We start from the raw sequence: 7,166 nt of genomic DNA on the forward strand, positions 1-7,166 counted from the left end.
AACAAAGTCTTCCCTTCCCGCTGCGTCGCGAGCCAGTGTCTCGAGCGCTCAGCCAGTGTTGCCAGATTGTGTGAGAGAAATAAGGAACCAGGTCTATGAAAACAAGCCTGCACTTTAAACCACACATTGGCTCTCAAAAATGTTTGAGAACTGGTTTAAACACATTTTTTAAATGGAAGCAAGCCCAAATAACTACACTTTAGAAACAAGCCCCCCCAAAAAAGCAACCCGCAACTACCAATATTTACAAGCAACTTTACAGAAAAACAAGCCCAAAGTCGCTTATAATAAGCAGATATGGCAACACTGCTCATGGCCCAGAATGCATTGCTTGTAAAAAAAACAAACAAACAGATCTACAAGCTCACAATGCATCGAATTGCGACAAGATGTAGATCTTTAGATCTGTTCATTTGAGTCACCAAGTGTTATTTAGAATCAATCTAGCATATTATTTGCCATTTGCCTTATTAAGTAAATATGTTGTTGGATGCATGCTGTCATAATAATAATAATAATAATTGTAATAATAATAATAACAATAATAATAATAAGGGTAATAATAATAATGTATTATTATTATTATTATTATTATTATTATTATTATTATTATTACATATATTATTTATGTCACATCACAAGAAAAGGACAATAAAACAATAATAATAATAATAATAATAATAATAATAATAATAATAATAATAATAATAATATGCTGTATATAATTGGTTGGGGGCAATTGTAACTGAAGAAAATCTTCAAAGTCTAATGTTGGCAGGTATGATGTCTCCCCGGATCCAAACAGTTAAAATAGCAGATCTGAAAGCTCACAACGCGTCCCGGGCTTGTAGATCTGCTATTTTCACTGTGTGTTTTTTTTATTTATTAATTGATGGAATTTCTTCTTTTTTATTTATTAATTAAATTATTTTGAGAAATCTTAAATCTTAGTTTTTTTATTGATGAAGATTTTAGATTTGTGGGTGGGAAATCTTTTGAAAGAATAATATAATATATTTTTGTAGGAAACGGAGAAAAAGGGACCTTTCCTGGGACAAATGGGTCCCGACCAACTGTTTGGGAAACAGTGATCTAACCCAGTGGTTCTCAACACTTTTCTTTTCTTTTCTTTTAAAGATATACTTTACTGGAATTATTCAGGGTTTACAAAAAATATACATTTACATGACATGCAAATAAGCATTAAAAAGGTCTTAAAGGTCCTTAAATTGTCACTTCACTGTCATCTGGGGACCACCCCAAATCATGTGGGGACCCCCGTGTGGGTCCCGACCCACATGTTGAGAACCACTGATCTAACCAACTTGACCAGCTGGTCTTTGCTGGTCTGTCCAGCCATCTGACCAGCTAAGTCCAGCTGGTAAGCTGGTATTTGCAGGTCAGTCCACCCATTTGACCAGCAAAGACCAGCTACCAGCTTGGCTTTGCTGGTCAGTCCAGCCAGCCAGCTGGCTGACCAGCAAAGACCAGCAGAATCCAGCTTAGTGACCAGCTAACCAACTACACTGACAAACCAGCCCGACCAGCCTGACCAGCTTGTCCAGCCTGGTATGCCATCTAAACCAGCTTAAGACCAGCCAAGACCAGCTAATACCAGCTAAAGCCAGCTAAAACCAGCAACCATCTTAAGCTGGTTTGTGCTGTTTTTTTCAGCAGGGGGGTGGGACGAGTTTATCAAAACAGAGCCTACTGGCCGGTCTATTGATCTACAACCTAACAACAACACCTCACCATGCAAACGCTGCGTCATACCTGTAGAGTGTAGTTTGGTGTTGTGTGTGTGTAAAGACATACCCGCAGTGTGTAGATCGATGTCCATATCAAAATCAATGTCCAGCAGTTTGTTTTGTTTCTCCAGCAGAGTTTCTAGTGTCTCTATCTCTCTCTGGAAGAGGTTGCACATGAACTCTGCAGCCGCACTGAGGCGCTCCAACACAAGCTCTCTGACAAGCTTCACACAACAAACATCTGCGCCCTGCTGCTGTTCGTCCAAAACACACAATATCTCCTCTCCCACCGACGTCATGTGTTCATTTATCTTCAGCCGTACAGACTCCATTTGACAGGTTTTTCACCGAGACCACAGTGTTATAATTATAGAGTTATAATATATAGGCTAGTGCTGCGTTGTAACCTTCATTTTAGCCAACTATGGGGCTGCACATTGGTTGGGAGAGCCTCTGCAACCCAAACACCGCCCACGTCTGTTTCCATTGGCTGCATCTGGCGGCTCATTTCATCAGTCAATGTTTTGGGGGTTACTGTGGATCAAGTTAAACAGCAGACTTAATTTAGTATAAATGAGTAACTTTTTTTTTCCTTACATTTTTATCCCACGATTTTGCAACCCATTTATTCACCCAGTGCCAATTGCCTGGGCGCTACTCTCCCTAGTTGTGCCATAAATATGGAACAACTGTCTGTCATACAAAAGTTACAATTGTTATATGATATTTGCTCCTTTACTCTCTTACTTTCATCTCACTCCATGTTTTTCACTCCAAGACACAGATGGCATAGCAACACAGGCAGAAACACTAATCTACTGTAATAATAATGACTATTATTATTATTATTATTTAGAACTGCATGGGTTATTGCCTCTTTTAATACCTCTCTCAGACACACACACACACACACACACACACACACACACACACACACACACACACACACACACACCATGTGTTGCTGTTATTTAGTATTTAGCATTTGCTTGATTGTCTAGACGTGCCTGTCAGTCAGACATTTTTTGATCGATCAAAATACAATTTAATATGTGAAATTACACGAGAGAGAGAGGGGGAGAGAGAGAGAGAGAGAGAGAGAGAGAAAGAAAGAGGTCCTCACCCTGCTTGACAAATAATAAAAAATGAACAGTAGGCTATAATACGTAGTTACTTTCCACCACTGGGTATGTGTGGACAAAAATTAAGTACATTTTCTCAAGTACTGTACTTAAGTTTACTTTTGAAGTACTTTTACTTTACTGGAGTATTTCCGATTTTCAATACTTTTACTCCACTACGTCTCAGAGGCAAATATTGTACTCAACTACAATTATTTGACAACTTTAGTTGCTAGTTACTTTGTAGATTGGGATTATTATTACAAAACATACATTGCCCACTTCACATTTCGGCCATTTGAAAATAGCAGATCTACAAGCTCACAATGCGTCGCGATGTCATCATGCCCCGTGTTGTGAGCTTGTAGATCTGCTATTTTCAAAAGAGTCTTGATGGAGTTGATTTAACCTTATGACCCACACAAAGTACCACATACATTGTATAACGAGGCAAATAAGGAAAAACCAGACTCAGACAGGCAGCCAAGGGTGCAACGAAACATGTTTGTATTCAGATCAGAGAGACATAGAAGGTTACAGTATCCCAGGTATTAACGCATCATCGGCCGTCCATCTCTCTGAAGTGTAACAGAGAAAGCACGAGGCTTTAACAGAGTCCAGTAACATAAACATATGACATCATAGGATGTGACATCGATGAGGTTCCGGGCGAAGGTGGACTTCTCGGATTGGATGAGAGCGATGGTTACGTCGTCGTCTGATGATGGTAGATGATGGTAGATGATGATGGTGGTGACAGTTTATCTCTGGACAACAGCGTCCCCATGTCTGGGTCAACACGTTTGACATAGGCTGACCTGTCACTGGTCAGTGGTGGTTTGGTGACACTAAGGAAGACAGCTGTAGAGAAGAGAACACCCAGATACCGTGTTCCCAAAACATAAGATTGTCACAGAAAGCCTGTAGCATGGATTTGACCTTGGTTGGCAGACAGAGAGACTGAGAGTACAGAGTACTGAGTACTTTTAACATGACAGTATTACAGGCCCATATGACATTATTAATAGGACATTTTAACCAGGTTAAGGACCCTAGACACATTATGATAATTAAGATAAGATAAGAGATCAAATAACTCTATCAAGTCTTATACATGTTATGCCCTTGAAAACTTGCGAAATGGGACATTCTGCATAATGAGTACTTTCTACTTTTGGTACTTTAAGTACATTTTGATACCAATACTTTTGTACTTTTGCTCATGGAAATTTTGAATTCCGGACTTTTACTTGTAACAGAGTATTTCTACATTGCAGTAGGCTATTGACACTTTTACTCAAGTAAAAAAAATAAGTACTTTTTCACTACCACACATACCTATCTGTCTCGTTTGCTTCTTGTCTGTGTGCGTCTGTGTGCTCTCCTCGTTCGTTGAGTGGACATGATGTGCGCCCGACCAGGTTTCCAGTATAATACATTGCGGAATAGGAAGACAGCATGGATTTCTACAGTCTGTCGAAATCCATGCCGTACAGAGGGCAATTCTTTCAACGTAAAATGCTGCATTCCAGTTGAGGAGAGTAAAGGCCAAGGGCCATTCACACTGAGCACTCTAGGCCTAACTATCAGTGGTGGAAAGTAACTAAGTACGTGTACTCAAGTACTGTACTTAAGTACAATGTTGCGGCATTGTGTCAGAATCTAGTGGTCTAAAAATATACCGTTATATTTTCATACAACTAGATTCTGCCAAGTCCCCGGAAAAGACGCGCTGTGATTGGCCAGTAATCGGGAAGCTTGCCTTCTCCAAAAATGGCACCCGAGATACGGACGCCTCAGAACCCATAGACATATAAAGGTAGACGCCTCCTCTGGCTTTGAAGCGTCTGTATGGCGGGCGCGCTTCCGCTTCCCAAGCTTCCTTGGGGGGCAGCTGGAAATTTCCGCGTGCGTCACAGAAGGGGGCGTTCAGTAGGCCAATGAGAGGCGGGACAACTAGATTCTGACAAGTCCTGGAAAAGACGCGCCGTGATTGGCCAGTGCCCGTTCCCCCCATTTCTGGGGGGAACGGGCACTGGCCAATCACAGCGCGTATGGCGGCCACCATACGAAACAGGTCGCTCCAACGAACTGCAGAGGCCAATGAGGTATCTAGGTTTCTATATCTATGTCAGAACCGGAGGAGGCGTCTGCCTTTATCTACCGGAAAGAACCTCAGCTCCTACTGTAGCTCCACACCTGGTTCTCTTCAGGGCGTCACACAGTAGCCAGGGACACAGAGGGAAAGAAGGAAGAGGGACAGATTGAGAGGGCAGGTGGTGGTGGTGGTGTGCAGGGTTGCCAGATCTGCTTATTATAATTTCCCCGCAAGATTGTATTTGAAAATAGCCGATCTACAAGCTCACAATGCGTCGCATCGCGACGCGTTGTGAGCTTGTAGATCTGCTATTTCCAAATAACTGATGTATATGTTAAAGTGCTCATGTGGCCCATAGTCGCTTCTTTTGGGCTGGTTTTCCTAGACCTGGTTGCTTGTTTCTCTCACAGAATCTGGCAACACTGGTGGTGTGTGCTGCAGGCGAGCCAGGCTCCGTCTCACTCTCATTCACAGTAACATCCACAGTGGCAATTTTAACTCGAGCGTACAAATGTAACCAAATGGGTTACATTTTGGACTGAGAAACGAGTCCAAAATGTTGTATGCTAATTTATTTGTTTCAACACTTCCAATTTCAATTGTCTATCCGGTAGTCCTGTATGAGTTCTCTCTGCTGATTGGATGACATTTGTATAATGTATTTTCTGTTTACCAAAGAGCTGGAGAGAAGGGGAAACCCCTGTTATGGCAATGCTTACTATGGGAATATGGAGCTAATTAATATAACACTTATTTGAACAAAAGAAAATGCATACTATACCTTTAAAGGTAGGCTAAGTGATTTACTTTGGTTAAAATAAGTGTTAAATAGCTCCATTGTCTGATAGTACTCATTGCTGCTATAGAGTGTTTGTTCAGTAAAAGGAGTCTCCATGTTTCTCCAGCTCTTTATTAAACTGTTGACTTAAATCTTGTCACCTACCTGAAAATGTATTTATATTCTGTTTACTAAAGAGCTGGAGAGACCCCTGTGACTGAACAAACGCTAGCAATGATTACTATCAGAATATAGTACTTGAACCTTTTTAACAAAACAAAAAACAAAATCCAAAAAATATCACTTACCCTACCTTTAAGTTGAGGAAAAGACAGACAGACAGACAGACAGACAGACAGACAGACAGAGGCTGTGTGTAGCCTTAAAAGCAGTGATAAGGAACATGGGAAGAGGTCTACTGTAGGAGGAGATGAGTTTCAGTTTATTGTGAACGCGGAAGGAGGCGCCTCCGACCAAGTGGAGCTTACTATGTCACCGTGCTTGGGTTGTGTGTGTGTGTCTCTGTCTGTCTGTGTTTAGCTCTCATTGGCTCGCGCCCCCATGTGACTCGAAACTCTGTGCTGAAATGCCAGCAGCTGCACTGCCTGTATACAGCCTCCAGAGTGCACTACTACAGTGTGGTTGAAATATAGCAGCCACAGTCAATCTGCGTTCGCTTCCAGCGTTTGTACGTCTTACTTGTACATACATACTTTGTTTTAAGCAGACTTAAATAATCTAACATTTTAATTAATTGTCTGGTTCTGGTGTAATATTGTTTATAAAGTGCATGCTATTCTTGTGTGACCCTCAACACAGGATTTGATCATTCCAGGCTGAAATTATTAGTATTGCCACCACCACCAATAATCATGATATATCTATCTGCACATACAAACAACGTTCACTGGAGCACTGGAACCTGTTTTGTTGTGGGTACTTGTGTTGTTGTGGAGCATTTTCTGTAACAAAGTATAGATAACCTAGTGTCATTGCTATAACTTGCTATCTGGAATGTGATGCTGTTGCTGCAGGGTGTATGGGTATCATATAGTATAATGGATGTCTTATAGCCCCCCCACCCAAAATCACTACCAGCCGCTACTGGTTCCCACAGTCATGAAATTCCTGGAAATATTTTGAAATAGGAAAAAACTTTTTTCCAGGCCTGAAAAGGTTTGGAATTAATCAAATGTTTTGGAAAGGTTTTGGACATACATTGTTTTTGTCTAACATGAGGTGAAATATGGGTCAAATTCACAAGCTGTGTGAGAGCGGTCTAATATATATACAGGACGTCACCTGACGAAAATAATGATTTGCAAGTTAACAATGTTGCACCGTGATATGTTGTTAGCTTGTAGATGATCTGTTATTTTTGACACCTTCACTCGAGTCTTGGTGCATTCATAACATAATGG

The sequence above is a fragment of the Gymnoscopelus braueri genome (assembly GCF_963280865.1).
Source record: "Gymnoscopelus braueri genome assembly, chromosome: 7".
NCBI classification, from domain to species: domain Eukaryota; kingdom Metazoa; phylum Chordata; class Actinopteri; order Myctophiformes; family Myctophidae; genus Gymnoscopelus; species Gymnoscopelus braueri.